This window comes from Panulirus ornatus, chromosome 20 (assembly GCF_036320965.1).
Source record: "Panulirus ornatus isolate Po-2019 chromosome 20, ASM3632096v1, whole genome shotgun sequence".
NCBI classification, from domain to species: domain Eukaryota; kingdom Metazoa; phylum Arthropoda; class Malacostraca; order Decapoda; family Palinuridae; genus Panulirus; species Panulirus ornatus.
Genome location: NC_092243.1, coordinates 13,567,137 through 13,591,836, shown reverse-complemented (window position 1 = coordinate 13,591,836; position 24,700 = coordinate 13,567,137). Strand labels below are relative to the sequence as shown.

General features: G+C 39.3%; 1 protein-coding gene across 5 annotated transcripts in view; it reads left to right on the top strand.

Annotated features, from left to right (window-relative positions):
- The window catches only part of LOC139755939 (uncharacterized), a 245,492-nt gene that overhangs the window by 34,589 nt on the left and 186,203 nt on the right, over positions 1-24,700 (top strand). For all 5 annotated transcript variants that reach the window (XM_071674720.1, XM_071674716.1, XM_071674719.1 and 2 more), the window contains exon 2: positions 18,563-18,986. The gene's annotated coding sequence lies outside the window, so the exon portion shown is untranslated. The remainder of the gene's footprint in view (positions 1-18,562; positions 18,987-24,700) is intronic.

The following is a 24,700-nucleotide window of genomic DNA, read 5'->3' as shown; positions in this document are numbered from 1 at the left end:
CGTATCAAAAATGACTCTAGACACGATCACGCATTTATTGGTTTTTTTTTGTTTTTTTTTCATAGTATTGGTCCATTTTCGCCTGTGGACAATGACAATCCCCTTGGAGGAAAGAAGCGTAAATCTGATCCCTTCTGAGCGTTTCCGATCCTAAGCTTTCCGTCAGCAAGACCTTAGGAAATAGTCGGCCAAATCCTGCAACAATTGGGAGTATTTACATATTGTGTGTCATATGTAAGGCATGTAAATATATTCATATAGGCCAGACAGGTAAAACTGTAACGGAGAGGTGTTATTAGCACCGTCATTCAGTACGCAGGGATGACCACAAAAATGCGATCGCTAAAGATTATCATGAAAATGATCGCCCCATACATCTTGAAAATCCAAATTATTCTATACCCCTCTGCTGATTATGCCACACGTAACGTCAGTGAATCTGTCTTAATTGCTAATACTAAGAACTTTGACTTGTCCTCAGGCAATATTAAAACCCATCCTAGCATTAACCAAATCATTATGAGAGAATTGACTGACACGAAAACATGAAAAAAAACTTCTTCAGTTGTTCAAGAAAAACCCAGCCACCCACGTCAACTCCCGCTACATGACTCCCTTTAATCACTCTCCCTTACAAAGGTTACGACCAAACAATGCAGACAGTACTTGGTCTATAAAGATCGGTGTTGGATGGCGGGAATCAAGTGTGATGTTGAGATTTGAATAACTTTGTTAAGTACTGGTACCTGACGAGGTGGATTGCCTCCACGAAACATGTGCCACATGTATAGAAAAATTACATGTTGAATTAGATTGTATAAACTCCTACTGAAGTGCTATTTCACCTTCATACAATCATCACGGACAAGTGTAATCATCATGACTATATATATATATATATATCTGTGTGTGTGTGTGTGTGTGTGTGCATTATTCATGAATGACAGCTACAGACTAAGTGCGAACGAATGTCACCTTTTTTGTCTTTTCTTGGCACTTCCTCGCTGGGGTAGAGAGAGAGAGAGAGAGAGAGAGAGAGAGAGAGAGAGAGAGAGAGAGAGAGAGAGAGAGAGAGAGAGAGAGGCGAACTTGGGATCGAACCCGGGACCCCTGTGCAAGAGGCAGGAATGCTAAACGCTCGTTGTATGTTTTGGACAATCACATGTTTATCAAATGGCGTCCTAGCTTCGTCTCTTCGATGTATATCAACTGACTTATATTTCTCTCTTGTGTCTCCCCTGATGATGTGATTATTACACGAAAGTGCACTTGGGAACTTATCGTGTTTCATATTCCCCGTGAACTCATAGGAATATATATATATATATATATATATATATATATATATATATATATATATATATATATATATATATATATATGACAGCTAGAAACTGAGTGTGAACGAATGTGGTCTATGTTGTCTTTTTCCTAGCGCTACCTTGCGCTCGTGCGAGGAGAGTGGGTTGTCATTTCATGTGTGGTGGGATGGCGACGGGAATGAATAAAGGCAGCAAGTATGAATTATATACTTGTGTATATATGTATATGTCTGTGTATGTATATATGTATCTATGTATATATTTATATATGTATACGTTGAAATGTATAGGTATCTATATGTGCGTGTGTGGACGTGTATGTATATACATGTGTATGTGGGTGGGTTGGGTCTTGCGCTACCTCGCTAACGCGGGAGACAGCGACAAAGTATAAGAATGATAATATATACATATATATATATATATATATATATATATATATATATATATATATATATATATATATATATATGTATATATATATACGCAAATTCAGGGCTCAAAACAGATTCTCGACTCTGGCTTTGATTACATTCTCGGTCTCAGCACAAGGAATTAAGATACGGTGTATAGCAGTTCGGATCCCGCCTGGATAATCAGCTTAATGATACGGAACAATGGTTGTCTCGGGCTTTAACCGCTGTTTTGAATGTGCGTCATGTAAGGTAAATGCTACACACTACCCCGGGCTGACACAAAGTACACTGCTGGTACCACGTAAGGTCATTGACCATGACTTCGTGCGCGCGGGGGCGCTTCTTCTAGCCAAAACAGTTGCTTTGTTTGTAAGACATTACGCGCCAGACACCTGTGCTCTGGGGTAATGATTATACCGCCACCGTTCCTGCTTTGGTTAGCCTTTGTCTCCCGGAAAGTGTGGTGGTGTGGTGCATTTGAAGTAAGTGGTTAGCGTTATGTCGGGGAGTTTTACGATTTATTTTTCTCCCTTCGTACTTTTGTTAGGGTGAGGTAGTACTAGAGTGACGTCAAGAGGTTTTATCTAGCCCTTAAAAGAAAGGAAAATCATTTTATAAAGATAGACTCCTTGGTCTAGAAACGCGAGTCATGTGTATGACTTCCTGCTTTACCGAAGGAATCTAGTGGAAATCCATCACAAGGATGCTTCGAATTCAAGTGTATTTGTGTAAGGATGTCCCTTCCAGTCTGGAATTTTCGTGTGCATTAGTGAAGTTCTTTTGTTTGAGATCACGGCATTGTTCAGGGTGGCCAAGACGAGCAAGGTCTTTGATACCTTATCTAAACATTCTAAGGAAGCGTCATAGATACGTAATGCATATCTCTAGGAATTCTGTCTCTCTCTCTCTCTCTCTCTCTCTCTCTCTCTCTCTCTATCTCTCTCTCTCTCTCTCTCTCCTTCCCTCCCCTGAGCATTACGCCATACCAGGATAACGGCGAGTGCTATTGTAAAACCAAAAGTCCCAAAAAAAGAAAAAGATTGTCGATAAAAGGCGATACAGGAAAAAAAAAAGGACAGAGCAGACTTAGCACTAATTCTGACGGATTAGGACTCACTGGTTAAGAGGTGCATTAAGTTCTTTCGTATGCTGGTCCATCTCACGTCTCGAGTACTGATGTTAATTCAGGGTTGATTATCATGTACACATTTGTGCCTTGCTCCTCATTCTGTTAGCAGTGTTATATCTTCTGTTGCTACTACTTTTACTTCTAGAATATTACCTCTACTACTACTACTACTACTACTACTACTACTACTACTACTACTACTACTACTACTACCAACTACTACTACTACTACTACTACTACTACTACTACTACTACTACTACTACTACTACTACTACTACTACTACTACTACTACTACTACTACTACTACTACTACTACTACTACTACTACTACTACTACTACTACTACTACTACTACTACTACTACTACTACTACTACTACTACTACTACTACTACTACTACTACTACTACTACTACTACTACTACTACTACTACTACTACTACTACTACTACTACTACTACTACTACTACTACTACTACTACTACTACTACTACTACTACTACTACTACTACTACTACTACTACTACTACTACTACTACTACTACTACTACTACTACTACTACTACTACTACTACTACTACTACTACTACTACTACTACTACTACTACTACTACTACTACTACTACTACTACTACTACTACTACTACTACTACTACTACTACTACTACTACTACTACTACTACTACTACTACTACTACTACTACTACTACTACTACTACTACTACTACTACTACTACTACTACTACTACTACTACTACTACTACTACTACTACTACTACTACTACTACTACTACTACTACTACTACTACTACTACTACTACTACTACTACTACTACTACTACTACTACTACTACTACTACTACTACTACTACTACTACTACTACTACTACTACTACTACTACTACTACTACTACTACTACTACTACTACTACTACTACTACTACTACTACTACTACTACTACTACTACTACTACTACTACTACTACTACTACTACTACTACTACTACTACTACTACTACTACTACTACTACTACTACTACTACTACTACTACTACTACTACTACTACTACTACTACTACTACTACTACTACTACTACTACTACTACTACTACTACTACTACTACTACTACTACTACTACTACTACTACTACTACTACTACTACTACTACTACTACTACTACTACTACTACTACTACTACTACTACTACTACTACTACTACTACTACTACTACTACTACTACTACTACTACTACTACTACTACTACTACTACTACTACTACTACTACTACTACTACTACTACTACTACTACTACTACTACTACTACTACTACTACTACTACTACTACTACTACTACTACTACTACTACTACTACTACTACTACTACTACTACTACTACTACTACTACTACTACTACTACTACTACTACTACTACTACTACTACTACTACTACTACTACTACTACTACTACTACTACTACTACTACTACTACTACTACTACTACTACTACTACTACTACTACTACTACTACTACTACTACTACTACTACTACTACTACTACTACTACTACTACTACTACTACTACTACTACTACTACTACTACTACTACTACTACTACTACTACTACTACTACTACTACTACTACTACTACTACTACTACTACTACTACTACTACTACTACTACTACTACTACTACTACTACTACTACTACTACTACTACTACTACTACTACTACTACTACTACTACTACTACTACTACTACTACTACTACTACTACTACTACTACTACTACTACTACTACTACTACTACTACTACTACTACTACTACTACTACTACTACTACTACTACTACTACTACTACTACTACTACTACTACTACTACTACTACTACTACTACTACTACTACTACTACTACTACTACTACTACTACTACTACTACTACTACTACTACTACTACTACTACTACTACTACTACTACTACTACTACTACTACTACTACTACTACTACTACTACTACTACTACTACTACTACTACTACTACTACTACTACTACTACTACTACTACTACTACTACTACTACTACTACTACTACTACTACTACTACTACTACTACTACTACTACTACTACTACTACTACTACTACTACTACTACTACTACTACTACTACTACTACTACTACTACTACTACTACTACTACTACTACTACTACTACTACTACTACTACTACTACTACTACTACTACTACTACTACTACTACTACTACTACTACTACTACTACTACTACTACTACTACTACTACTACTACTACTACTACTACTACTACTACTACTACTACTACTACTACTACTACTACTACTACTACTACTACTACTACTACTACTACTACTACTACTACTACTACTACTACTACTACTACTACTACTACTACTACTACTACTACTACTACTACTACTACTACTACTACTACTACTACTACTACTACTACTACTACTACTACTACTACTACTACTACTACTACTACTACTACTACTACTACTACTACTACTACTACTACTACTACTACTACTACTACTACTACTACTACTACTACTACTACTACTACTACTACTACTACTACTACTACTACTACTACTACTACTACTACTACTACTACTACTACTACTACTACTACTACTACTACTACTACTACTACTACTACTACTACTACTACTACTACTACTACTACTACTACTACTACTACTACTACTACTACTACTACTACTACTACTACTACTACTACTACTACTACTACTACTACTACTACTACTACTACTACTACTACTACTACTACTACTACTACTACTACTACTACTACTACTACTACTACTACTACTACTACTACTACTACTACTACTACTACTACTACTTCACACCCTTTACCAAACTCAGTCCACCAGCTTCTGCAGTTCTCACATGAATCAGCCACCAGCGCTGTATCATCATCGAACAACAATTGACCCTCACTTCCCAAGCTCTCTCATCCCCAACAGACTTCATACTTGCCCCTCTTTCCAGGACTCTTTGCATTTACCTCCTTTACAACCCCATCCATAAACAAATTAACAACCAGGAGACATCACACACCCCTGCCGCAAACCTACATCACTGAGAAACCAATCACTTTACCTCTCTTCCTACACGTACACATCTTACATCCTCGATAAAAAACTTTCACTGCTTCTAACCACTTGCTCCCCATATGTATATGGATAAGATGTCGCAGGAGGGTGGATGTGCTGGAAATGAGATTTTGTTTGAGACATGTGTGGTGTGAGGTGGTTTGATCGAGTAAGTAACGTAAGGGTAAGAGAGATGAGTGGAAATAAAAAGAGCGTGGTTGAGAGAGCAGAAGAGGGTGTTTTGAAATGGTTTAGGCACATGGAGAGAATGAGTGAGGAAAGATTGACCAAGAGGATATATGTGTCGGAGGTGGAGGGAACGAGGAGAAGTGGGAGACCAAATTGGAGGTGGAAAGATGGAGTGAAAAAGATTTTGTGTGATCGGGGCCTGAACATGCAGGAGAGTGAAAGGAGGGCAAGGAATAGAGTGAATTGGATCGATGTGGTATACCGGGGTTGACGTGCTGTCAGTGGATTGAATCAGGGCATGTGAAGCGTCTGGGGTAAACCATAGAAAGCTGTGTAGGTATGTATATTTGTGTGGGTGGACGTGTATGTATATACATGTGTGTGGGGGTGGGTTGGGCCATTTCTTTCGTCTGTTTCCTTGCGCTACCTCGCAAACGCGGGAGACAGCGACAAAGCAAAAAAAAAAAAAAAATATATATATATATATATATATATATATATATATATTATCCCTGGGGATAGGGGATTAAGAATACTTCCCACGTATTCCCTGCGTGTCGTAGAAGGCGACTAAAAGGGGAGGGAGCCGGGGGCTGGAAATCCTCCCCTCTCGTTTTTTTTTAATTTTCCAAAAGGAGGAACAGAGGGGGGCCAGGTGAGGATATTCCACAAAGGCCCAGTCCTCTGTTCTTAACGCTACCTCGCTAACGCGGGAAATGGCGAATAGTTTAAAAGAAAGAAAGAATATATATATCAAAAGCATTTTCTAGTGACTGGAGATTAATCGAGTAAGGAATGCGAGGGTCAGAGAGAAGTGTGTTAGTAGCAGAGAGTGCGGTTGAAAAAGATGAAAAGGTTGTGTTGAAATGGTTTGGACATTACGGAGAGGATGAGATCGGAGAAGCTGATCTAAGAGGGTATTCTTATCATAAGTTAAAGGAACAGGTTGAGGGAGAAGACCTAAGTGGAGAACGTAAGATGGAGTGAAAATATTTTTTGAGAGGCTAGGGCCTTAATATGCAGGAGGGTGTGAGGCGTGCGCTAGATAGAGCGAACTGGATTGACGCGATATACAGGGGCACCCTTGCAGTATATGGATTGAACCAGGGCATATGATGAGGTCAGGAGAAACCATACAAAGGTCTGTAAGACCTGGCTATGGATGGGGACTCTGATTTCACTTTATTATACATGGCACTTTAGAAAGTGGATGTTAGCAAAGAGGCCACACATCGTCTGTTCCTGGCGCTACCTCGCTATATGGGGAAGCATACACAAATCAGGAAAGATAGAGATAAAAGGAAAGATAAAGGAAGACTATAGATAGATACATAGATAAATGAATAGATGAAAAAGTATTAAATCAGATAGATACATACGCAATTAGAAAAAAGATACACACACACAGACACAAAATCTGAAAAAGCATGAATCTATGTTTTCCTCCTCTGTTGCAGGTGCGTTAGCCAGTGATGCTGTAAAAGCAATAAAAGAATTTCAGAGATAAGGGTTTATAGCACGTGTGTGTGTGTGTCTGTGTGTGTGTGTGTGTGTGTGTGTGCGTGTGTGCATGGTAGGGAGAGGAGATTTACACCGGGGAGATTTAACAATATAAATGTTTTTCGTGTGGTAAAATACGAACATTGCCCAGATTCACTGACAGTGGGGGAAACTCTGTGTGCGAAGAAGAAGAAAACTAAGAGTGGAAAGTTTGGGAAGGTGTAGCCAGATGTAACCTACGTTCGGTGCTCAGGATAATGACACAGGTTACTTGAAACAGCTACGTACGATGCTCAGGATAATGATTGAGGTGATATGAAATTGTTCCTGTAAATGTCAGAGGTTAAGACACTGAAAAATCTCGTCTATTCGTAACATTTTTGGGTCTAGGGGACGACGAAATCATTCATGCAGTTTATAAAGCTACCAAAAATGATATTGATGACGATAAGAATCTGAGCCCATTTCATTCCCCATTCCCGTATACAGAAATTGCCGCTACGGTGCAGAAAAAAAATATGGAAAATTATTCTATTTCTTTCCCCCCCAGATATTTTCATCCTTATATTGGAATTGGGAAAGAATGTTTTCGCTGACTGGAGAACCTTGAGATCTCGCGAACTCTGGAAAAACAAATAATAATGGGGTTTGGTGTGGCAGCAAGGAATTTACAGCTGTGTAAGACATGTGTACCAACAACGCTCTTAGGGTTTGCCCACCTTCATCCTGCAGAGGGAAAAAATGATTTTGTTTTGCTGTTTGTTTGTCTCTGTTGATGTGATATGATGCAATGTGTGTGTGTGTGTGTGTGTGTGTGTGTGTGTGTGTAATTAACCTATTTTTGTGGTATGGGAAGGGAGTTCCACACTAGTTTTAGGCCCATCTCTTGAATTCTATTGATAACCTTAGAACGTTTTAAAGTTCTGTATGCTGTGTGTGCGTTCACACTCTCATTATTGAGTTTGTTTCATTCATTCACAACACTTATGCACCTAATTTTTTTTACATTTTTTCTGACGTGTTTTTTGCTTGATTTCATGTTGTGGACTCTAGTTGTTCTGTATTTGCATGTCTCGAATAACTGTTCACGTCGTCAAACTGGTTCCAAAGCTTAAAGAGACACCCCATGCTCTTCTACCGTTCATGGTGAACATATCTTATGGATTCTAACCAATCACTGCAATTCAGCTCTCTTTGTTGTCTTCCTCTGGATCCTCTCTATTAATCCATTAATTCATTTTAAATTCTGTGAATAAACTTGAGAAACATATTCTGGTTTTGGCTTGGTGCAGGATGATGAACAGTCCTTTTCCATGTACCTGAATGTTACCCAGGCATTGGCCAACAGACAGCTTGTCTCCATTGCAAGTCTCCCAAGGTGGAGGCTCTGGCGATGCATTAGGTACAGTATCGACTTCGGTTACACACGAATTCCTGTAGCTTATATCTTGCTACATGATACTCGTATACAGACCTACTTTCGCTGTGTCCCATCTTCACTACACTTACGTAAGTCTGTTGACTTTCATCAATCGTGTTACACAATAACTTTAGAATTGGTTTAGGTCCCCTGATAAGCTGATGCTATCATCCTTACTCTTTACGTCCTTCAAGGCCTTAGCAACATCCATAACGTCGTTCAGGGATGAGTCCTATCCTCCTAGCGAATCCCTTACTTAGCGGAAAGGGAAATGGTCCTAGGACTGAACCCTGCATCACGCCACTGGTGATCCCATGACATATTGAGTAGGCTCCTCTAACATGCATCTTTTTATTCCCTTCCTCTAAGAAAATTTAACCTTAGTCGAATGGATCTTCCCTTATTACTGCCTGTAACTCCAGCTTCTTGAATGGCCTATTTGTGGTGCAGTGCCAGATGCTTTCTGGCAGTCCAAATATACAAGCTGTACCTAAGCTCACATTTTGTGTGAAACCCAGCTGACTCTATCAATAAAAATCTGGAAAGCTCTTGGCACAAGATTCTCTTTCCCGAAAACCATATTGTATCTCGCTTAGTAGTTGATACTTTGTAAGTACTCACCCATTTGCTTTTCCATGATATACACAGGTAAATAAAGACGACCTTCGTCAAAAGGATTGGTCTGTGGTTGGAGCAAACCTCTCCGTCTCTTTGACTGTTCATAGTTATAACAATTGCCCTTCTCCACTTCCCTGGTGCTTTACCTTCATCCACTAAGATCTTGAGCAACTAAAGTGGCTTGTCATGTGTATGGTCTTTGTTACGGCTTTATTTGTTCTTGAGGAGCATGAACATTTTCCTGAACTCTGGCAATGTAACTGAATCGTCTAGCATTAGAAGCTCGTGGTAAATCAAGTCTCGATTTTGATACAGGCTCAGTCAGTCATATTCCCAGTTAACTTAGAAATAACCGATGTTTGAAGTCTGCATATCTGCAGTAGTCTGGCTTAGCCATTAACCACACAATTTATACGCTAAGATGTTTACACTATTGCCGAACACTGGTAGAGATCACCTTCTGGTGTGACGTTTTGAGGAACAAGAAGCCACAAATTTGTTAAAGTTGTCTACACGGCCTCTAGCAGAACTGTGCAATTGAATAACCTTGAGTCTCTTATCCTGCAACTCACTGTAAGCAATAGAATCATGCATATAGTGATAAGCAACACAGCTGTCTTACCAACAACTGGGCATTATAAAACGAGAAAGTTTTCATTGTGGGATCCTTCAAGGAGTTGAATATCCAGTTCTTCATTATAGGTTCACCGTCTTTGTTGATATAACCAGACAATATTTCCCTGCTGTTCCAACTATGGTCGAGTCACGAGCTCTCAGTTCCTCTGTAAAAGTTGTCAGAGGTAATGTTTCTTACATTCAGCGGCCTCTGTAAGTTGTGAAACAACTTCACGTTTCACTGATTCACCTCTGCGACTAGAATATATCTGCACTGCGTATATAACTGCTCACTGCATCACTTGCTGCCTAAATCTTGATTCCATATCTGGTTGGTTTATGTATATATATATATATATATATATATATATATATGAACAAAGTGCATATGAACGTGCACCTTCATAGAACATACAAACCTCCAACAGCCAGGATCGAACCCGGGACCCCTGTGCAACAGGCGGGAGCGCTACCGCTAGGCTATGATCACCCCTAATAGGGAAATGACTATTCGAATACTGTGTACTCGAATACCTTTCGCCTCACGTTGGTGAGCAATGGGGTCTACATCGATCATTTCCCATCAGGCTCACACAGCCAGCAGATCGCATTTTACCGAACCTAACAGTTTAGCGCGGAGGTATATGAATACGAACAAAAAGCATATGAACGCGCACCTTCATAGAACATACAAACCTCCAACAGCTAGGATCGAACCCGGGACCCCTGTACAACAGGCGGGAGCGCTACCGCTAGGCTATGATCGAGTATTCGAGTACATAGTATTCGAATAGTCATTTTCCTATAAGGGGCGATCATAGCTTAGCGGTAGAGCTATCGCCTCTTGCACAGGGGTCTCGGGTTCGATCCTGGCTGTTGGAGGTTTGTATGTTATATATATATATATATATATACAATCACCCCTGGGAATAGGGGAGAAAGAATACTTCCCACGTATTCCCTGCTCGTCGTAAGAGGCGACTAAAAAGGAGAGAGTGGAGGCTGGAAATCCTCCACTCCTCTTTTTAAAATTTTCCAGAAGAAGGAACAGAGAAGGGAGCCAAGTGAGGATATTCCCTCTAAGGCTCAGTCCTCTGTTCTTAACGCTCCCTCTCTACCTCGGGAAATGGAGAATATCTATGAAAGAAAGAAAAAATTTGTTATATATATATATATATATATATATATATATATATATATATATATATATATATATATATATATATATATATATATATATCCCTGTGGATATGGGAGAAAGAATACCACCTACGTATTCCCTGAGTGTCGAATAAGTCAACTAAGAGAAGCGGGAGTGGGTAGATGGAAATCCTCCTTTCTTTGTATTACTTTCTACAAGAAAGAACAGAGCAAGAAGCTAAGTGAGGATTTTTTCTTCGAAGCTCTGTCATCTGTTTTTTGCGCTACTTTGCACACGCGGGAAATGACGAACACGTATCACAAAAAAGGAGGAAAAGAAAGAATATATAAAACCTCAGGAGAGATGAATGTTTAACTACTCTTCCGTTTCTCACATCTTTAAGCAAACTGAGGGAAAGTTCAGGTAACAAGTAATATATATACAGAGACACTCGGGTCAGTGTGGCATTATTCAAGCATGATCGACAAGTTAGGTTATATCAGGTCAACTGCGCAGGAGAAACCTTTTACATATATGATTGACGCATCAGATCAACTGGGCAAAACCCTTTTACATAGCGAATCTGATATTACTGGATCACAGTGAACGTGGCCAGAAGACCTGTTTTTTTGTTTCTACCATAAGTTGTACATATGCAAAATCTTTCTCTCTTCAAAATAGATCTAACTTCAACAATGTGGAAAGCAGTGTTCCAAATTAATGTGATGATCCTCCTTAGCTTAATCTAAAGCAAGGTACCATTTTCTTAACCACTCCTAACGCTATGTTTATGCTGGTTAGCTCTATTGTTTAAGCTGTGTCACCCGTTTGACTCATGTAATGCATTTTACAGTCTCTACATTTAACCTTACGTGCACTTCCAGGCATGTCATTAGGGCTGTTCTTCATTAGGCTGGTTTTTATGGTATAATTGTATGAAAAAGCTATCTTAATTTTTTTTACTGAGTTGTCACAGTATCCGAAAAAATAACTCTAATTATATGGAAGAACTAAGTGTTTCCCTCTATTATCTCCCTGTCTAATCTACGGAACAGTTTGAGATGTTCTTCCTTGATACGTCATGGCGTTCACTCAATATGTCCGTTGGGTAATAAAGTTTTTTGCCCAAATTTATTATACCACTGAGCTCTTGGTCTACAAATTCTGGATGCATGACCTTGTAACTCCTGAGGCACATGGATATGAATACCAATCACTTTACATTTTTTGTGATGGTTTGAATAGTGATGGACTTATCAAGTATACTTGTTGGTTTCCTATGCACTCATGTTTTGATATCTAACAATTTCACCATCCAGAAAAGGTGGGAAAATATTACTTTCTGTAATGCCAACTAATATGATTGTTGCAGCTAAATCAATCACCAAATTCAATACTCATCAATGTTAGATTTGATAAACCAGACACAAAATACATCATTAACGTATCTAAACCATAATCTAGCTTCAAAGTATTCCATATATATTTTACTTATCACACAAGATAACGGATTTCTCATGGCCTGTCCTAAACACTGTGCTTAATTACTATCTCTAACAGTCCTCAATGATCTAGTTTCGAAGCACTCCGTACATATGTCACTTAGTACACAAGATAAATAGATTTCCCATAGCCTGTCCTAAACCCTGTCCATAATATATACCATCACAAGTGAAAGCTGAATTTTCAGCTCAAAATCTTATCAACTGTATAATACCTCTGTCTGAGAAGCCTTCAGTCTGTGATCCCATCATTTCTAGGAGGGAATCTAAAACATCAAAAGTGGGAATATATGTTACACATTCATTTGTATATATATATATATATATATATATATATATATTACTGGAATGGTCACCTTCCTCTAATTGAAATTAATCATTCATCCGGAGGCACAGTGGGTACACATAATACATCAACGGATGTCTCCCGGGTCTTGCGACTGCAGAACGTGAAATTCTAGGACGTTGTTTAATCACGTCGCTGGCAGCTCTTCTACCTACCGAAGCACCTCGTCTTTGTCCCCGCCACACAATATTTCTTAGTCGGGAGATGAAGGTTGTGGTATGGCATGAGGGTATTTGCTTTCTCTTCTTTTTTTACGTTGGAGGCTCCAGTCACGTACAAAAGTCCACATCAAGGCCGGGCCTTAATTGGAATATAGAGAGGATTATAAAAGGTTAAGAGAAGAGACAAGAGAAAGTATTTAGGAATTTTGGTAGAAGTGTAGAACCTTTCTTTTAAAACGTATCCTTCCATTGCCCCACAGCTGGAGTCTCTGTTCACTAATGTGTGGTCATGTTCACTACCATTACTTTACAGCGTATATAACTTATCAGTCCCTTCACAGGACAGTGTCTGTGTATAGTAGAATTCTGCACCTGGACTTGACAATGTTAATGTAAGGAGTATCCAGTGAGGCAACAGCATGCCACGAGCGAGCACAGACATATAAGAACTAGAAGAACAAAAAGATATTCCTCCTCGAATACTCTTACCGGGAAGAGAAGTCATATCAACATAATCACACGTTGTTCAGAACAAAGGATGTTACATCCGAGAGATGTTGCTCAGGGAAGAGGAAGTCGTGAGCACTGAATGATGTTATCTAGTCTTTCATCAACGGCTTAGGCTCACATCCCACACTACCGCGAGGTGTGTTGTACACCCGGATCGATCGAAACAGGCTTTAACCTACTGCCTCAGCGATCAGCCCTGGTCACAGAACCACAGGGATGCAAGAGTGAGGACCGGAAGACTGTAGCCTCGGAAGGCAGGGAGCTAGTCCTGCTGTTGTGAACTGTGGACACCACTCGTACCAGTTACATTATGTCTTTCTGAATTTAGCCGAAGAAAAACTTGTCCGAGTTTACGTCTTCACCCATAAACAAGAGGGATATTATTACATGCCTGGAAGACTGGTTCCAGAGGACCTACAGACGCTACCTTTAGAACGTGCAGCATCAAGATGCTGCGTAAAGACATGTAACTAATTGTATCTCCTCGAGGCATAAAGGTGGACTACGCTAATGTAAATGTGATATATATGACCCGCCATAGACTGGAAGACTTCGGTAGCAATTACTTCCTTCTGCATCCTTTCCCATTTGGCTAGAATATGCTCTTTCACCATCCAAGATCTGCATCTTTCATCCTCCTGCCTCACAAAACACTCTGAATTTAGAGACAACCCATTTCATTGTGAAGTCCTGCAGTGTTGATCCGTCGACAACCATGTTTCTGGTGTTATGGAAGAATATCCGTTTTTATGCTAACATGACCTGCTCCTGATTGCTCTGCACTACTTTAAGCCTCCCAGCTACTAGACCATATAATTAAATAAATATATATATATATATATATATATATATATATATATATATATATATATATATATATATATATATATATATATATATATATATATATTCCTATGAGTCCACGGGGAAAATGAAACACGAAAAGTTCCCAAGTGCACTTTCGTGTAATAATCACATCATCATATCAACTGACTGTTATATTTCTCTCTTGTGTCTCCCCTGATGTTGTGATTATTACACGAAAGTGCACTTGGAAAGTTTTCGTGTTTCATTTTCCCCGTGGACTCATAGGAATATCTTGATCACGGGCAAAATTGTGATCCTTTCCAACATATGTATATATATATATATATATATATATATATATATATATATATATATATATATATATATATATATATATATATATATACATATATATATATATATATATATATATATATGTATATATATATATATATATATATATATATATATATATATATATATATATATATATATATATATATATATATATATATATATTCATATATGATATTATCTATAATAATATTTATACTTGATTATCCCTCTCCCTAGCAGCGTATATTCCTCTCTCTAAAGTTTCATATAGGAATTTCCCATTTGAATTTGCCAGTGTCCCCAGGTCTCTCTCCCACTGTACCAGTATGCGTGGGTGTGTGTGTGTGTATGTGAGGGTGTATGTGCGTGTGTCTGTGTGTGTGTGTGTGTGTGTATGTGTGTGTGTGTATGTGTGTGTGTGTGTGTGTGTGTGTGTGTCAGGGTGTGTGTGCGTGTGTGTGTGTCTATGTAAGGTTTGATGTGTGTATATGTGAGGTTGGGTGTGAGGGTGGGTGTATGTGTGTATAAAGGTAGGTGTGTGGGTGTATGTGAAGGTGTGTGTGTGTGTGTGTGTGTGTGTGTTTGTGTATGAGTGTGGGTGTGTGGGTATATGTGACGGTGGGTTTCAGTGAGTTATCAGTACACATTTTTTCAGCCGCTGAGGGTTTACGAGATAATTATCTGGGTTATCTTGCTCTTCTCTCTCTCTCTCTCTCTCTCTCTCTCTCTCTCTCTCTCTCTCTCTCTCTCTCTCTCTCTCTCTCTCTCTCTCTCTCTCTCTCTCTCTCTCTCTCTCTCTCCACTAATCTACATCATCCATGCACTGACCCACTACCCAACTATCCACGAACCATCAACTAACAATTCACTAACCGCTCCTCAACAATTCACTACCTGCTAACCGCCTGCTAATCATTCATTAGCTCTTACTGCTAACCTCTTGTTAATTATTAAGTAACCACTTACCAACCATTCACTATTTCTTTCGGTCAAGGTCCTTGACCAGGAGAAATATCATCGAATCTTCTCTTTTCTAAGACAAAAACAACTGTAGCAGGAATTTCAGTGAAGGTCTATACAAACTGGATGGCTTTGTCGTGGGCAAAATTTGTAAACATTTCCCTTTCCTGTCCACGTCATAAGATTTGATGACATGCATGATGCCAGACCCGAACACCACCAACCCGAACGCCACCAATAGGAAATACTTATTTACCAATGGTGTCTCAGTCCCGTCTCTTCTTTGTATAGTAACTGAATGTTGCACGTCTTCTATCTTATTCTTGTATCTCCCCTGACAATATGATCATTACACGAAAGTGCATATATATATATATATATATATATATATATATATATATATATATATATATATATATATATATATCGAGGACGTAAGGCATGTGTACCAGTAAGAATAGAGGAAAGTGATTGGTTCTCAGTGAATGTAGGTTTGCAGCAGGGGTGGGTGAAGTCTCCATGGTTATTTGATTTTTTTATGGTTGGAGTTGTTAGAGAGGTGAATGCAAGAGTTTTGGAGAGAGGGGCAAGTATGCAGTCTGTTGTGCATGAGAGAGCTCGGGAAGTGAGTCAGTTGTTCGCTGATTATACATCGCTGGTGACTGATTCGGGTGAGAACTGCAGAAGCTGGTGACTGAGTTTGGTAAAGAATGTGAAAGAAGAAAGCTGAGAGTAAATGTGAATAAGAGCAAGGTTATTAGGTACAGTAGGGGAGAGGGACAAGTCAATTGGAAGGTAAGTTTGAATGGAGAAAAACTGGAGGAAGTTAAGTGTTTTAGATATCTGGGAGTGGATTTGGCAGCGGATAGAACCATGGAAACAGAAGTGAGTCACAGGGTGGAGAAGGGGGCGAAAGTTCTGGGAGCGTTGAAAAATGTGTGGAAGGCGAGAACATTATCTCGGAATAATGCGTAAGTTTGAAGGAATAGTGGTTCCAACAATGTTATACGGTTGCGAGGCGTGGGCTATAGATAGAGTTGTGCGGAAGAGGGTGGATGTGTTGGAAATGAGATGCTTGAGGACAATATGTGGTGTGAGGTGGTTTGATCGAGTAAGTAATGAAATGGTAAGATAAATGTGTGGTAATAAAGAGAGTGTGGCTGAGAGAGCAGAAAAGGGTGTATTGAAATGGTTTGGTCACATGGAGAGAATGAGTGAGGAAAGATTGACAAAGAGGATGTATGTGTCAAAGGTGGGGGGAACGAGGAGAAGTGGGAGACCAAACTGGAGGTGGAAGGATGGAATGGAAAAGATTTTGAGCGATCGGGGCCTGAACATGCAGGAGGGTGAAAGACGTGCAATGAAGAGCGTGAATTCGAACGATGTGGTATAACGGTGTCGACATGTTGTCAATGGATTGAACCAGGGCATGCAAAGCGTCTGAGGTAAACCATGGAAAGTTTTGTGGGGCCTGGATGTGCAAAGGGAGCTGTGGTTTCGGTGCATTGTACATGACAGCTAGAGACTGAGTGTGAACGAATATGGCCTTTGTTGTCTTTTCCTAGCGCTACCTCGAGCGCGAGCGGGGAGAAGTGGCGGTCATCATTTCATGTGTGGCGGATGGCGACGGGAATGAATAAAGGCAGCAAGCACGAATTATGTACATGTGTGTATATGTATATATATATATATATATATATATATATATATATATATATATATATATATATATATATATATATATATATATATATATATATATATATGTATACGTTGAAATGTATAGGTATGTATATTTGCGTGTGTGGACGTGTATGTATTTACATGTGTATGTGGGTGGGTTGAGCCATTCTTTCGTCTGTTTCCTTGCGCTACCTCGCTAACGAGGGAGACAGCGACGTAGTATGATAGATGAATATAAATGAATAAATATTCATACATACAAGGCTGATATACGGGGCAACACGAGTTTAAAGGCACTCCCCGTAACACAAAGAGTAATCACACACACACACACACACACACACACACACACACACACACACATTACCTATACTCACACACTCCCCACTCCAAGCATGTATTTACGTTCATCTGCGACACGTGTCTCCCTCTGACTGCTATTTCTCATTAAGTGCAAATACATCACAAAAGAAAACAGGATTCAGGATCATGCTGGTAGCCACAAGGATATTGAAGACACGAAGATCCGAGTGATTTTGTCAAAATCCATATATTCAGGGACACAGACATGTGATCTCCTTATCCCTGAAGATCTGAATTTGTACGAGAGCGCTTGGATGGATGTCCGCGTTTCATTTCGTTGTGGCCACCAGGATATTGTTCAGTAGTTTGGTCAGATATCTTATGTTGTTTTTCGATTCTTTTTGTGTGTGAGTTGTAGAGTAATTTATGATCTCTCATCTTTGCAGGAACCTGAGGAGAGAGTGAGACACGATCATCATCTTCGATTGTGAAAAGCAGGTCATCTGAGTGACCTGGAGTGCAGTGAAATGTTTCTAACACTCATGACAGAAGCTAAGATATAGAAAAAAGAAAAGACGGAACTCATATTAAGATAGATGACACTCAAATGCATGCATGAATGATCAGTGACACTTCGTGTTCTCGTAGAAACTGTTCCTGACTCCCTGAACTGTGAATGAGCTGTGAATCCTTAGCGACAGACTCTGTGAACTGTAGATGAACTGTGGGTCCATAGCGATGGGGCCAAGTGCGAGTCCAGACCAGCTAACTGTGACCCCTCGAGTGGCTTATGAAGGAGCAGCTTCGAGGTGACGGAACAACTCTTAGGATGCTACGAGACCCATGTACAGACCCACAGCCACTAGTAATGTAAGTGTTCCCCACTTTCTCTTGCATGAGTCTTCCATTCTCATTTTGATAGGGTTTTTTTTTGCCTTCAATGTTTATACTGAATAACCTCTTCCAGGTTTCGTATCAAGATTTCCCGCAGAATTCGTAGATATATATATACGTCTTAGCAAATGAAGAAATAATCTTTTATCATTATACAGGAAAAGGGACGCATTAAATTTGTATTTAAATTACGCTAAATCAAAGACGTACATTCTCTGTCTGTGCTCGATGCTCTGCTCAGAGCGCATTAGCTCTATATCAGTACTTGAAGCACAGTTCGAATTATGTGAATAAGCAAAGAACCACAATTCTAATAGAAAAGTCTTTATTTTCTTTATGTTCCTCTGCTTCTCTGACGACATCTAATAAATACTGAATATCAGATAGGAAAAGTCTTATATCAAGAGACGTGAAAGGATTCTGAGGTGTTGCGTGTGGGGAATCAGGTCTCGCTCATTTGCCAAAAATGGACGGTTAAGCGCTGAGCCGTGAACTTGGAAGGTGGGGGTCTTTTTGAGGTCAAGGTTGGCAAGAAATATTGTGCTTGCCTTAAAAAGGAATATATATATATATATATATATATATATATATATATATATATATATATATATATATATATATATATATATATTGGAAAGGATCACAATTTTGCGCGTGATCAAGTATATTCCTATGAGTCACGGGGAAAATGAAAAATGTGTTTCATTTTCCCCGTGGACTCATAGGAATATATATATATATATATATATATATATATATATATATATATATATATATATATATATATATATATATATATATATATATATACTCATATTTGATCGCCATACCCACTTCAGCGCGGTAGCGCCAGGAAACATGCGAAGAAATACACATCCACTAACATACACATATACGCACATAGACTTACATATACTTATCTATATACATGCATACATACACATATACATGCACATACATATACATATATACACATGTAGATATTTTTATTTGAGCCTTCGTTCATCTCGGCGGCACAACACTCCATAGGAAACAGCATCGCCACCCCCTGCGTTAGCGAGGTAGCGCCAGGAAATAGTCGAAGAAAGTACAGTAATTTGCACCGTGTTACGAAGTCAGTCATTGAATTTCGCATTGAGACAGTGATCGTTTTTCTAACTGATACTTCGAAGTACTGAAACGAAAAACGTAACTATTTCTTGTCAGATCTGAACTGGAGTACACTGATAAGGGCCATGTCTCGCAGTAAGTGACCAGGGTTTCATAGAACACACACACACACACACACACACACACACCAACCCTCACTCCTCTCCCTAAACACACGCCTCTCTTTTCATGAGACTTTCCCAGACTTTCCTTAAGTCTTGCTTAAGTCTCGGGCCGAGGGATGAAAATCTCTCGTATAAAGTTGGCCAAATTTGCAGAGGAGATTGATATTTTCCCCAGCAAAGTGTTTTAAACTTGCTCACGGTGAGAATATGCCGTTTATGGAGGCCACCGCTGTGGGGATTACAAAATCTTGGAGTTAGGGGGGGTTGTGCCTCAGACCCCCCTCTAATTTTCAAGGTCTACTTTTACATAGGCTTATTTACCATATCTTACTTACCTAACCTATTACACAATGGCTTTTCTTTGTACCTATGCGATGTAAGGCGTATTTGCCAGACACCTGTTTCTTTAAAGTCTTCTTCCAGTCGATTTAGGGAGACGTGATCAAACTTACAACCCTAAATTTTAGGGTTTTGGGAGTTTCCCTTTACTACCTCGACAGTGGTTGATTTAGGGTCGCTTTAGGGAGACGTGATCAAACTACAACCTAAATTTTAGGTTTTTGGGGTTTCCCTTTACTACCTCGACAGTGGTTGATTTAGGATAAATTACAAAGAGGTTCTTTCATCCCTTTGACATAGACGTTCTTTGATACCAGATAATGTAGTCATTTGCAATATAACAGAAAAACTCTTATTCAATTACAGTCAATAATGTCTTCTTGTGTATTGTTACATGATGTAATATGATAACGTACATTTAGATCGAAACGTAACTGACCGTCTCGCCTCATGAGTCCTTCTATCCTTATGAGGTTCCTGCAGCTCTCAGGAAGCTGGCCACGTCCTCAGGTCGGGACAATCTTTAGATACCAATATCTAAAATCTCGTCAAAAATAGAAAAAAAGATAAATGGGTTTTTGAATTATGTATTGCTTAGGCAACAATATGTCACATTAGAGGTGGCGAAACACTAGGTCACATATGAAGAAGCGGAACACTAGGTCACATAAGAGGTGGTGGAACACTAGGTCGCATAAGAGGTGGTGGAACACCAGGTCACATAAGAGGTGGTGGAACACCAGGTCACATAAGAGGTGGTGGAACACTAGGTCACATAAGAGATGGTGGAACACCAGGTCACATAAGAGGTGGTGGAACACCAGGTCACATAAGAGGTGGTGGAACACCAGGTCACATAAGAGGTGGTGGAACACCAGGTCACATAAGAGGTGGCGGAGCACCAGGTCACATGACAGGTGGCGAAACACCAGGTCACATAAGTCTGGGTAGGAAGCTGTGCCGTCGCTATCGAATACCAGAACACTGTGAGACATTTAACTTCCAACTTAATCTTGGCTCTTCAGTCTTCCTGATGATTTAGAATCTGTCTGAGCTGGAACATCACCGCTCATCAATATGTAAATACCCCTCGCTCTCTTGAAATAGCAGAAAGCCTCCCTTAGGTTGGAAACAAACTGGTCTAAGGGATGAAAATACATGTTATACAAGTCTGTCCACACGATGTATCACCTGAAAATACATGTTATACAAGTCTGTCCACACGGTGTATCACCTGAAAATACATGTTATACAAGTCTGTCCACACGGTGTATCACCTGAAAATACATGTTATACAAGTCTGTCCACACGGTGTATCACCTGAAAATACATGTTATACAAGTCTGTCCACACGGTGTATCACCTGAAAATACATGTTATACAAGTCTGTCCACACGGTGTATCACCTGAAAATACGTGTTATACAAGTCTGTCCACACGATGTATCACCTGAAAATACATGTTATACAAGTCTGTCCACACGATGTATCACCTGAAAATACATATTATACAAGTCTGTCCACACGGTGTAACATCTGAAAATACATGTTATACAAGTCTGTCCACACGGTGTATCACCTGAAAATACATGTTATACAAGTCTGTCCACACGGTGTATCACCTGAAAATACATGTTATACAAGTCTGTCCACACGGTGTATCACCTGAAAATACATGTTATACAAGTCTGTCCACACGGTGTAACACCTGAAAATACATGTTATACAAGTCTGTCCACACGGTGTATCATCTGAAAATACATGTTATACAAGTCTGTCCACAGGGTGTATCACCTGAAAATACGTGTTATACAAGTCTGTCCACACGGTGTATCACCTGAAAATACGTGTTATACAAGTCTGTCCACGCGATGTATCACCTGAAAATACGTGTTATACAAGTCTGTCCACACGGTGTATCACCTGAAAATACGTGTTATACAAGTCTGTCCACACGATGTATCACCTGAAAATACGTGTTATACAAGTCTGTCCACACGGTGTATCACCTGAAAATACGTGTTATACAAGTCTGTCCACACGATGTATCACCTGAAAATACGTGTTATACAAGTCTGTCCACGCGATGTATCACCTGAAAATACATGTTATACAAGTCTGTCCACACGGTGTATCATCTGAAAATACATGTTATACAAGTCTGTCCACACGGTGTATCACCTGAAAATACATGTTATACAAGTCTGTCCACACGGTGTATCACCTGAAAATACATGTTATACAAGTCTGTCCACACGGTGTATCACCTGAAAATACATGTTATACAAGTCTGTCCACACGGTGTATCACCTGAAAATACATGTTATACAAGTCTGTCCACACGGTGTATCACCTGAAAATACATGTTATACAAGTCTGTCCACACGGTGTATCACCTGAAAATACATGTTATACAAGTCTGTCCACACGGTGTATCACCTGAAAATACATGTTATACAAGTCTGTCCACACGGTGTATCACCTGAAAATACATGTTATACAAGTCTGTCCACACGGTGTAACACCTGAAAATACATGTTATACAAGTCTGTCCACACGAGTGTATCACCTGAAAATACATGTTATACAAGTCTGTCCACACGGTGTATCACCTGAAAATACATGTTATACAAGTCTGTCCACACGGTGTATCACCTGAAAATACATGTTATACAAGTCTGTCCACACGGTGTATCACCTGAAAATACATGTTATACAAGTCTGTCCACACGGTGTAACACCTGATAATACATGTTATACAAGTCTGTCCACACAGTGTATCACTGAAAATACATGTTATACAAGTCTGTCCACACGGTGTATCACCTGAAATACATGTTATACAAGTCTGTCCACACGGTGTATCACCTGAAAATACATGTTATACAAGTCTGTCCACACGGTGTATCACCTGAAAATACATGTTATACAAGTCTGTCCACACGGTGTATCACCTGAAAATACATGTTATACAAGTCTGTCCACACGGTGTATCACCTGAAAATACATGTTATACAAGTCTGTCCACACGGTGTATCACCTGAAAATACATGTTATACAAGTCTGTCCACACGGTGTATCACCTGAAAATACATGTTATACAAGTCTGTCCACACGGTGTATCACCTGAAAATACATGTTATACAAGTCTGTCCACACGGTGTATCACCTGAAAATACATGTTATACAAGTCTGTCCACACGGTGTATCACCTGAAAATACATGTTATACAAGTCTGTCCACACGGTGTATCACCTGAAAATACATGTTATACAAGTCTGTCCACACGGTGTATCACCTGAAAATACATGTTATACAAGTCTGTCCACACGGTGTATCACCTGAAAATACATGTTATACAAGTCTGTCCACACGGTGTATCACCTGAAAATACATGTTATACAAGTCTGTCCACACGGTGTATCACCTGAAAATACATGTTATACAAGTCTGTCCACACGATGTATCACCTGAAAATACATGTTATACAAGTCTGTCCACACGGTGTATCACCTGAAAATACATGTTATACAAGTCTGTCCACACGGTGTATCACCTGAAAATACATGTTATACAAGTCTGTCCACACGGTGTATCACCTGAAAATACATGTTATACAAGTCTGTCCACACGGTGTATCACCTGAAAATACATGTTATACAAGTCTGTCCACACGGTGTATCACCTGAAAATACATGTTATACAAGTCTGTCCACACGGTGTATCACCTGAAAATACATGTTATACAAGTCTGTCCACACGGTGTATCACCTGAAAATACATGTTATACAAGTCTGTCCACACGGTGTATCACCTGAAAATACATGTTATACAAGTCTGTCCACACGGTGTATCACCTGAAAATACATGTTATACAAGTCTGTCCACACTGTCCACACGGTGTATCACTGAAAATACATGTTATACAAGTCTGTCCACACGTGTATCACCTGAAAATACAGTGTTATACAAGTCTGTCCACACGGTGTATCACCTGAAAAATACATGTTATACAAGTCTGTCCACACGATGTATCACCTGAAAATACATGTTATACAAGTCTGGTCCACACGGTGTA